Source organism: Hemiscyllium ocellatum, chromosome 1 (assembly GCF_020745735.1).
Source record: "Hemiscyllium ocellatum isolate sHemOce1 chromosome 1, sHemOce1.pat.X.cur, whole genome shotgun sequence".
Taxonomy (NCBI): domain Eukaryota; kingdom Metazoa; phylum Chordata; class Chondrichthyes; order Orectolobiformes; family Hemiscylliidae; genus Hemiscyllium; species Hemiscyllium ocellatum.
The window spans coordinates 60,934,633-60,942,888 of record NC_083401.1 but is presented as its reverse complement, the minus strand read 5'-3'; positions in this window follow the sequence as shown (position 1 = coordinate 60,942,888).

Genomic DNA, 8,256 nt, shown 5'->3' with positions numbered 1-8,256 from the left:
AATGTTTTGCTTTATGATTTGTACTCCTCACATATAATTTACAGTTCCCCCAAAGCAAACTTCGCATAACTCCCTGTTAATAATACTGCATTGTTCTGCATTATGGCTTCCATCATTGGATACAGCCCATTCAGTGAACAAAAAGTCTAGCTTCAAATTGGTGTCATTCACACATTACTGATCCTGTGCCACCAGTGCCTCACAGAACTTTTCCAAAATCTATGTTAAATTACAGCAGCAAGATGATTAGATTGATTACCTACAGCTGGAAACAGGTCCTTCAGCCCAACCAGTCCACACCGACCCCCTGAAGAGTAACCCACCCAAACCCATTTCCCTCTGAATGATGCACCTAACACTATGGGCAATTTAGCATGGCCAATTCACCTGAACTGCACATATTTGGACTATGGGAGGAAACCAAAGCACCTGGAGGAAACCCACGCAGACACAGGGAGACTGTACAAACTCTACACAGACAGTCCCCAAAGGCTGGAATCAAACCTGGGACTGTGAGGCAGCAATGCTAACCACTGAGCCACCATGCTGCCCTAAATGCTACTTAGAGATATTAGCAGCTTGGGAAGGGTCAGTCAGGAGTCCTATACTTCCATGATTGATGGAAATTGTGCCTGGGAATATTAAATGGATAGCTTTAAGTTCAGTTATAAAGTCCAATTCATGTTTTATTGATTCACTCAAGGGCTTTGTGCAATGTTAGCTGGGCCAGCATTTAGACTATAAGACATAGGAATAGATATTAGGCCATTCAGCTCATTGAATCTGTTCTGCCATTCAATCATGGCTGATAAGTTTCTCAACTCCATTCTCCTGCTTTTCCCCCTAACTCTTGATCCCCTTGACAATCAAGAACTTATCTATCTTTGTCTTAAATATAATCAATGACCTGGCCTCCACAGGCCTCTGTGGCAATGAATTCCATAGGCTCACTGAATATAGACCCAGAATCCTCAAACGTTCCTCATGTTGAACTTTTCATTTATTGCCCGTCCTGAACTATTCTTGAGAAGCTGATGTGAGCTGCCTTCTTGAACCACTGCTGACCAGTGGTGTAGGAATATCAATAAAGCTGTTAGGGAGGGAATTCCAAGATTTTTCCCAGTGACACTGAAGTAATGATGACATATTTCCAAGTCAAGATAGTGGTTGAAGGGGAATTTGTAAGTGGTGGTGGTTCCCTGTTGTTCTAGATTGTATGAGTCATGGATTTGGAAGGTGCTATTGAAGGAGCTTTGATGAATTGTTGCAATGCATCTTTTAGATGTTGCCACTGTGCATCTTTGGTGGGAGTGAATGTTGAAGGTCTTGGATGGGATATCAATCAAAAGCCTGCTTTATGTTGATGATGTCAAAGTTCTTTAGTGTTGTTGGAGCTGCACTCATTCAGGAAAGTGGAGAATATTCCATTCCTGACATTCTTTGGAAATGGTGGACAGACATTGTGCAGACCCAGAGATGAGTTAGTTCCTCAGAATTCCCAATCTGTTCTACCACAATTGGTATATGGCTGGTTTAGTTCAGTTTCCAGTCAATGGTAACCCCTGGGCTATTGGCCGATGGGGATTCCGCAATGGCAATGCACTCAAGTATCAAATGGAAATATTTGAATCACTTTTGATGGAGATGCTCTTTGCCTGGTACACATGTGGCTGAATGTTACTTGCTATTTATCAACCCAAGCTTGAATGTTACTACATATGGAAGTGTACTGCTTTAGTATCTGAGGAATTGTGAATGATGCTGAACGTTGTAATCATCGAACATCCTGTTTCTGACTTTATGATGGAGGGAAGGTCATGTTTGAAACAATTGAAGATGTTTGAACCTAGAACGCCTGCAGTAATTTCCTGGATTTGAGGTGATTGACCTTTTTCTTCATTCAGGGAATGTGAGCTTCCTTGACTGGGTCAGTAAATAAAGGCAGAACCTGTTTGACTATTCTCAAAAAATGAATCTTTTTAGAAACAGCTTAGTGAATCTCTTTAAAACGGCCTCCATTGCCAGTAGACCCATCCTTAACTACAAGTACACAGTACACAGAATTCCAGGTTCAGTCTCCCCATTGCCCTATAGAGTTGTAACAAGACTTCACTATTTTTGAATATCCAACTCCCTAACAGCAAAGCCCAAACTTCCATTTGCCGCCTTAAATACTTTCTGTACCTGCATGCTAATGGTTGTGTTTTATGCAGAAGAACACCCAGATCCCTCTGTACTGCACTTTTTTTGGAGACTATCCAATTAAATATTAATCTGCCTTTGATTCTTCTGACCAAAATGCAGGTGCTTGCACATTCCTGCACTTATCTCTGCCATTGCTGTGTCACCATACATGATGGAAAAATACCTGGAACTTATTCTTGCAAATGTTCTGTCTCTTAAACCACCTTTTGGATTTTCTATGATTGTGAGTGAAGTTATAACTTTCACATAAGCCAGATCACTATCCAGATTACACTGGTAATTTTGAAACAAATCTGACTATCAGTGTTCCAGACATTAAATCACATTATAAGTGTACTTTATACAAAGGAACAAGTATATAATCTCTACTTGTTCCATTTATTAAACCGTTGGCTTTCAATCCATCTTCTGGAGGACAACCTAGGTCCTTCTCCAGTAAAAGCATTTGAGCAGTATCTATCCCTTAAGATAGTTACAGATTTAGCTGTAAATTTGAAGAATAAGAGATTACATTTCATTTTGACAAAATCTTGTTTTATTTTTATTCACTTATGGGATGTGGGTGTTGCTAGCTGGCCAGTATTTATTACCTGTCCCTATCTGCCCTTGAACTGACTGACTACTATTTCAGAGGGGAGTTGAGCATCAATCACATTGCTGTGGGGCTGAAGTCACATGTAGGCCAGACCAGGTGAAGAAAACAGATTTCTTTTCCTGTTGGACATTATTGAGTCAGATAGTTTTTTTTTCCCACCAATTGGCAATGGTTTTGTGGTCATGAGTAGATGTTTACTTTCTTGAATGTAAATTTCAGTATTTGCTATGGTGGGATTTGAACCCAGATTCCCAGAACATTAACTAAGTTTCTGGATTTAGTCTAGTAGTACTACCATTAGGCCATTGCCTCCATTTGTCAACTTTATTTACATCCCCAGTGCTCAGAGGACTGCTTACCTTCGGTCTCATGGTTGCAGCTAAACCTACAATTTATGATCATCACCATCTCAGCTGTCTATTTAGCTGTTGCAACCCTATTGTCTTCAACTTGGGGATCAACTGCTGCAGATGTTGAAGTTTTAAATTCTTCCAAGAAAACAATTTATCTGAGAGCTTCATATGTGGTATTTTTCCTAATGTTTATCAAAAACATTCAAAATTACTTTACTTTTCCTGTCAAAGTAGTTCTACCCAGGCAGTTTCCTTAAATTTCAAAGCCTTTCTTTTATGCTTCAAGAACCAATTGATACCTGGTCAGAATATCAAGGTGCCGATATGGAATGAACTGCTAGAGGAGGCGATGGAGGCTGATACAATTACAACATTTAAAAGGCATCTAGATGGGTATATGAATACAAAAGGTTTAGAAGGATTTGGGTCAAATGCTGGCAAATGGGACTAGATTAATTTAGGATATCTGGTTGACATAGACTAGTTGGACTGATGGGTCTGTTTCTGTGCTGTACGTCTATATGATTCTAACAGTTTAGCTTTTAGAGATTGATTTCAGAGATCCTAATTGCTGAAACGTTCTTAATCACACAGTACTTCACAGCTATATCTTCAAATAGTTTTCTTTAAGGGTTGCTTCATTGCAAGTCTCTCTGCAATTGAATGACTGTCACATCTGGGGCAAAACAGAAACCAAAAGCCCAGAGACTGTTGCTAGGCAAATGTGAGCACAAACCGTTTCAAAATTTGTTCTGGTTTAAAGTCTTTTCCCCAAAGTTGCTTGGCTTTTTGCAAACAACAGACAATCACCAGTTCTCCTGAGCTTTTGATGTTTTCCTTCCAAAAAGTCACAAATCCTTTGCAATGCAGATATTGTCCAACCTTCATTTCCAATTCTTATAATCCATAAATATATATGTATTCCCAATGACGTGCCTCTAACATACACATAGCTACACTAGGTTTCAGGCTCTGTGTGTTTCTCTTTTCTCTTTTAACTCTTCCCATGCTGTACTTTTTACATCCAGTGAGGGGTAGCTCTATGATTTCCTTTCAAGATTGCTTCAAGTTTCTAAACCTTTCAGGCAACAACTACCTGTTCAGGAGGCAGGGTTGTGGGGGTGGGGGGAGGTGGAAAGAGATTATGGCTGTTAGGAATAGGGTTTAGTTTTGACATTGTTTGGATTTCAATTGGGTCACAGCTTACCAAAAGAAGGAAACTATCCAGCTCAGCTCCTGTCTTTCTGTAAGAAGTCCTCAATGTAAGTTCAGTATGGGAACTGAAAGCATCTGATCTTCTGAGAACCACCTGACAGAGTTCTTCACAACAATTCTAGAGTGAATTGTATCTGCAGAAGTCTCAGAGATAACTACCTAACCTTTGTGGCACCTACCTGTTTGCAGCAGGATGTTGACTGAAAGTAATTTTATTTTCTAATCTTTTTTTCCTTTGAGAGATTATTATCGGTCATCTCAATCTCTGCAGGGAAAATCATTATGTTTCTTTACTTGTGTGTTTGTTGACTTATTTAGTGGGATTAATATTTATATTTTTACGTTTCAAACTGCTCTGCATCATTGCTGAATATATCATGTTTCTGTTCTTTATTAAAACACCTTACTGATGCATTTGTTTTACTCTGAGCCTGATGTTGACAAGGCATACAATTTGTCACAATGTGCCTAAATATCTGTTGTGCTTTTAAAGTATTGAGATGGTAGAGAGACCATGCACTTCCCCAACCTTGATCATAACAGGATTATTTTTGTTTATTCTTGACGCATGTACTTTACTGGCTATGTCAGAATTTATAGACTACCCCCAACAGCCATAGAGGTGCTGGGATTGAGTTGCCTTGCTTTCTTGAACCACTGTCAACCTTGAGATGTGCGATCACATACAGCGTTGTTAGGAAGGGAGCTCCAGGATATTAGCGGGAAAGTGGGTGATCGTAGTGGTTCCATACATCTACTTACCTTGTCCTTCCAGGTGATAAGGGTCATAGGTTTGTGTGAGTTGCTCCTAACCTATAACCTTCAAGGATCTGCATACATGAAGCCCCTTTTCCTGTCTTTCTGAAATGTGTCATTTAATCTATGTTGCCTTTCCCTATCCTTTCTACCAAATTACATCATTCAAACTACTTTGTATTACCATTCACCTGCCACTTGTCTGCACTTTGTTTTTGTCCTGTTGCAGTCAATTGATATCATCATCGCAGTCAGCTCTGCCTCCAAGTTTGGTATCATCTGAAAATTTTGTATTCCAATATTTATATCATAAATCAATAGATTCAATTGCCTGATATAACAGAACTTTATTGCTCTGCATTTTCAATCCAACTTAACTCAGTATCTTTGGATATATTTCATTTGATTCTGGTGATTTATCAATTTGACCTAGGCAAGCTGCTTATATATTCTTCTTACCATCGAGTACATCCCGCACCTCCTCTTTCACTATGACTTGGGCAGTATCTTCTCCCTTGGTAAAGGCAAAAGGAAATAATAACTTAGCTTGGCAAGCATGCCCTCTACCCTCATGCAATCTCTTTTGAGTCCATAATCAGTTTCATTCCTCCCCTTACCATTTTTGATTTGTAGTATTTACAGAAGACTCACATTTTTTAAATCATAGTTGCCAGGCTTCTCTCCTACTCTTTGTTTACATCTCTATTTTTTCTTTTCAGTGCCCCTTTGAGTTTCCCACACTGCACATGCTTCTCAATTACATTACCCACCTGACATCTGTCATACAGTCAGTTCTTCATGAACGTGACGGTTGCGTTCTTGTGCAATCACCTTACAGCCAACACCTGTTTCAGAAGTTCTTGCTGTAGAAACAGTGCCCCGATTTGTCAATCGCGTTACAATGAATTCACATTGATGTAACATGCGTTATAACAGAATGGCTTGTATGTACATTTTTTCTGCTTAATTTTACTCTCTATCTCTTGCATCATCTAAGAAACTCAAGATTTATTTGCTCTACTATTTTCCTTTTGTGGACCTGTACTTTCACAGCATTCAAACTATGCCTTTCTGTGTTAGGTTACTGTTTTGCCTGTCTACCTTTGGTTTCAACTTATTTGGGTCAGATCCATTCCCCCACCACTGATGTTTGCCCTCCCCCAATGAATTTCCTGGTTGCTCATTGTCCTTTTTCATAGGGAGCCTAAATCTTATGATACAATAACAACAGCCGCCTAAATCTTTCCTCCATTGGCAGTTGATGCAATTGGTAAAATAAAAAGTGGTGTTTGCACTTAATCTTGGGGAAAATTACAGTTTAGCATCCTTTTGTCTGAAAACAACCATTTACCACAACTCTAATGCAAAAGCAAAATGCTGCAGATATTGGAAATCAAAAATTAAAAAAACAGGAAGTCTGAGAAAGCTCAGCAAGTCTGACAGCACCTGCGGTGAGAGAAGCACAGTTAATGTTTTAAGCCCAATATGACTCATTTTTCGGAACCCAGTCACCTTTGTTATGTTGTTTTGGGTCCTTAGGGCATTTCTTTTAATCCAAGCTGACTCTAATGATTCTATTCCATTGTTAACCAGATTTTCATGTATTCAGCACATGCATCAACGGGTATCAATCAGGGATGAGACACAAGGGCCAAGATGCAGAGAACCTATTCTCTAATTTGGTGGTGGGGCAGGGTAAATGACTTATTCATGAATTTAGAACAAAAAAATATGAACTTCAATTGATGAAAGGAAGTCAGTCCCTCATTACATTTTTCTGAAAGCAAGGAATCATCCTGGGAATCCGTGTGTTGGAGCTTCTTAACTTGGCAGTAGACTGGTGCTGTGTAGTTTATCCCCTTACTTTTAGCAGTAGCAGTCAAATGTTGCTGAATAATGTGGACAGGCAAGAGATAGCCTAGCTGCAATAGTAATTTTCCTGTGTTACTACTAGAATCTTCTAATATAAAAGAAAAATACTGCAACTGCTGGAAGTCTGAAATAAAAACAAAATGCAGGAGAAACTCAGCAGGTCTGGCAGCATCTGTGGAAAGAGAAAAACAGAGTTCATATTTCGAGTTGGCTATCAGTTCGTTAGAACTGAAAAAGGTGTTGAAAATTGAGTTTTTTTGCTGTTGACAGGTGGGTTGGGGGGGGGAGGGGTGGGGGGGAGCAAGTGCCCAAAGGAAAAGACAAAGGGAGTGCTATTAGTGGTATAAGAGAGATAAAGATGTACAGTAGGTGTGAAAATGAGTGTTTTGCTGAGACCAAAGCCAATGAAACTCAAACCAGACACAACAGGGGTAAGAGGCTTTTTAATTAAAATGGAGGATGATAACAGTCAGGCTCTGGAATTATTGAACACAATGTTGAGTCCTAGAGGCTATAAAGTGTCTCAGGGAAAATGAGACTTTGTTCCTCCAGCGTGCATTGAGCTGTCTACATAGAGCAAGATGGTTTACTGCATTTGTTTGTTTTGTATTATTCTTTCTTGCCTGTATTTCTCCAACTTCCCACATATCTCCCCGTCAACCTTCCCAATATTCACCTTCACTGAACACGTTGGGTCCTGTAGTACAGTTTGAAAAATGTCTGCTGCCCTCTGGTGGCCTGACCAACTATTCTTCATGGTTTGAGAGTGCTACCAGGTTTTGCAGCTACTCAAGGCATTACAACTGCTTGCCCAAATATATTTTCCATGAAGAAGAACTGGGCAGACACTGGTGAACTACTTTCCTTCTACAGCTTGAGAGAGACAGTCCCTCTAGTGGAGATGGATATAACTGTTGATCATCAATACAAGACAGTCACCAAGAAGTGTCACAGGAAATTTAGAAGAAACTGGAATGTGGAACCCACTCCCACATAGGGGCTGGTGGACGTAAATAGAACACAAACGTTTAAGGAGCAGTTAGAAAAACACTTGAGGGAAAAGGGATAGAGGAATCATGATAAATTTAGAGAAGAAAAGATGGGAGAAGTGGGGTGTAAATACGTTCATGGAACTCAGAGCCAAAATGGCCTGTTTCTATGTTGTAGATCTTATATAAATGTAATCCTGCGAATGTTCAGGTTGCTCTTAGCCCAAATTGTAGAGAAAGCTGTCCAAAATACCTTCAAGTAGACTTTATT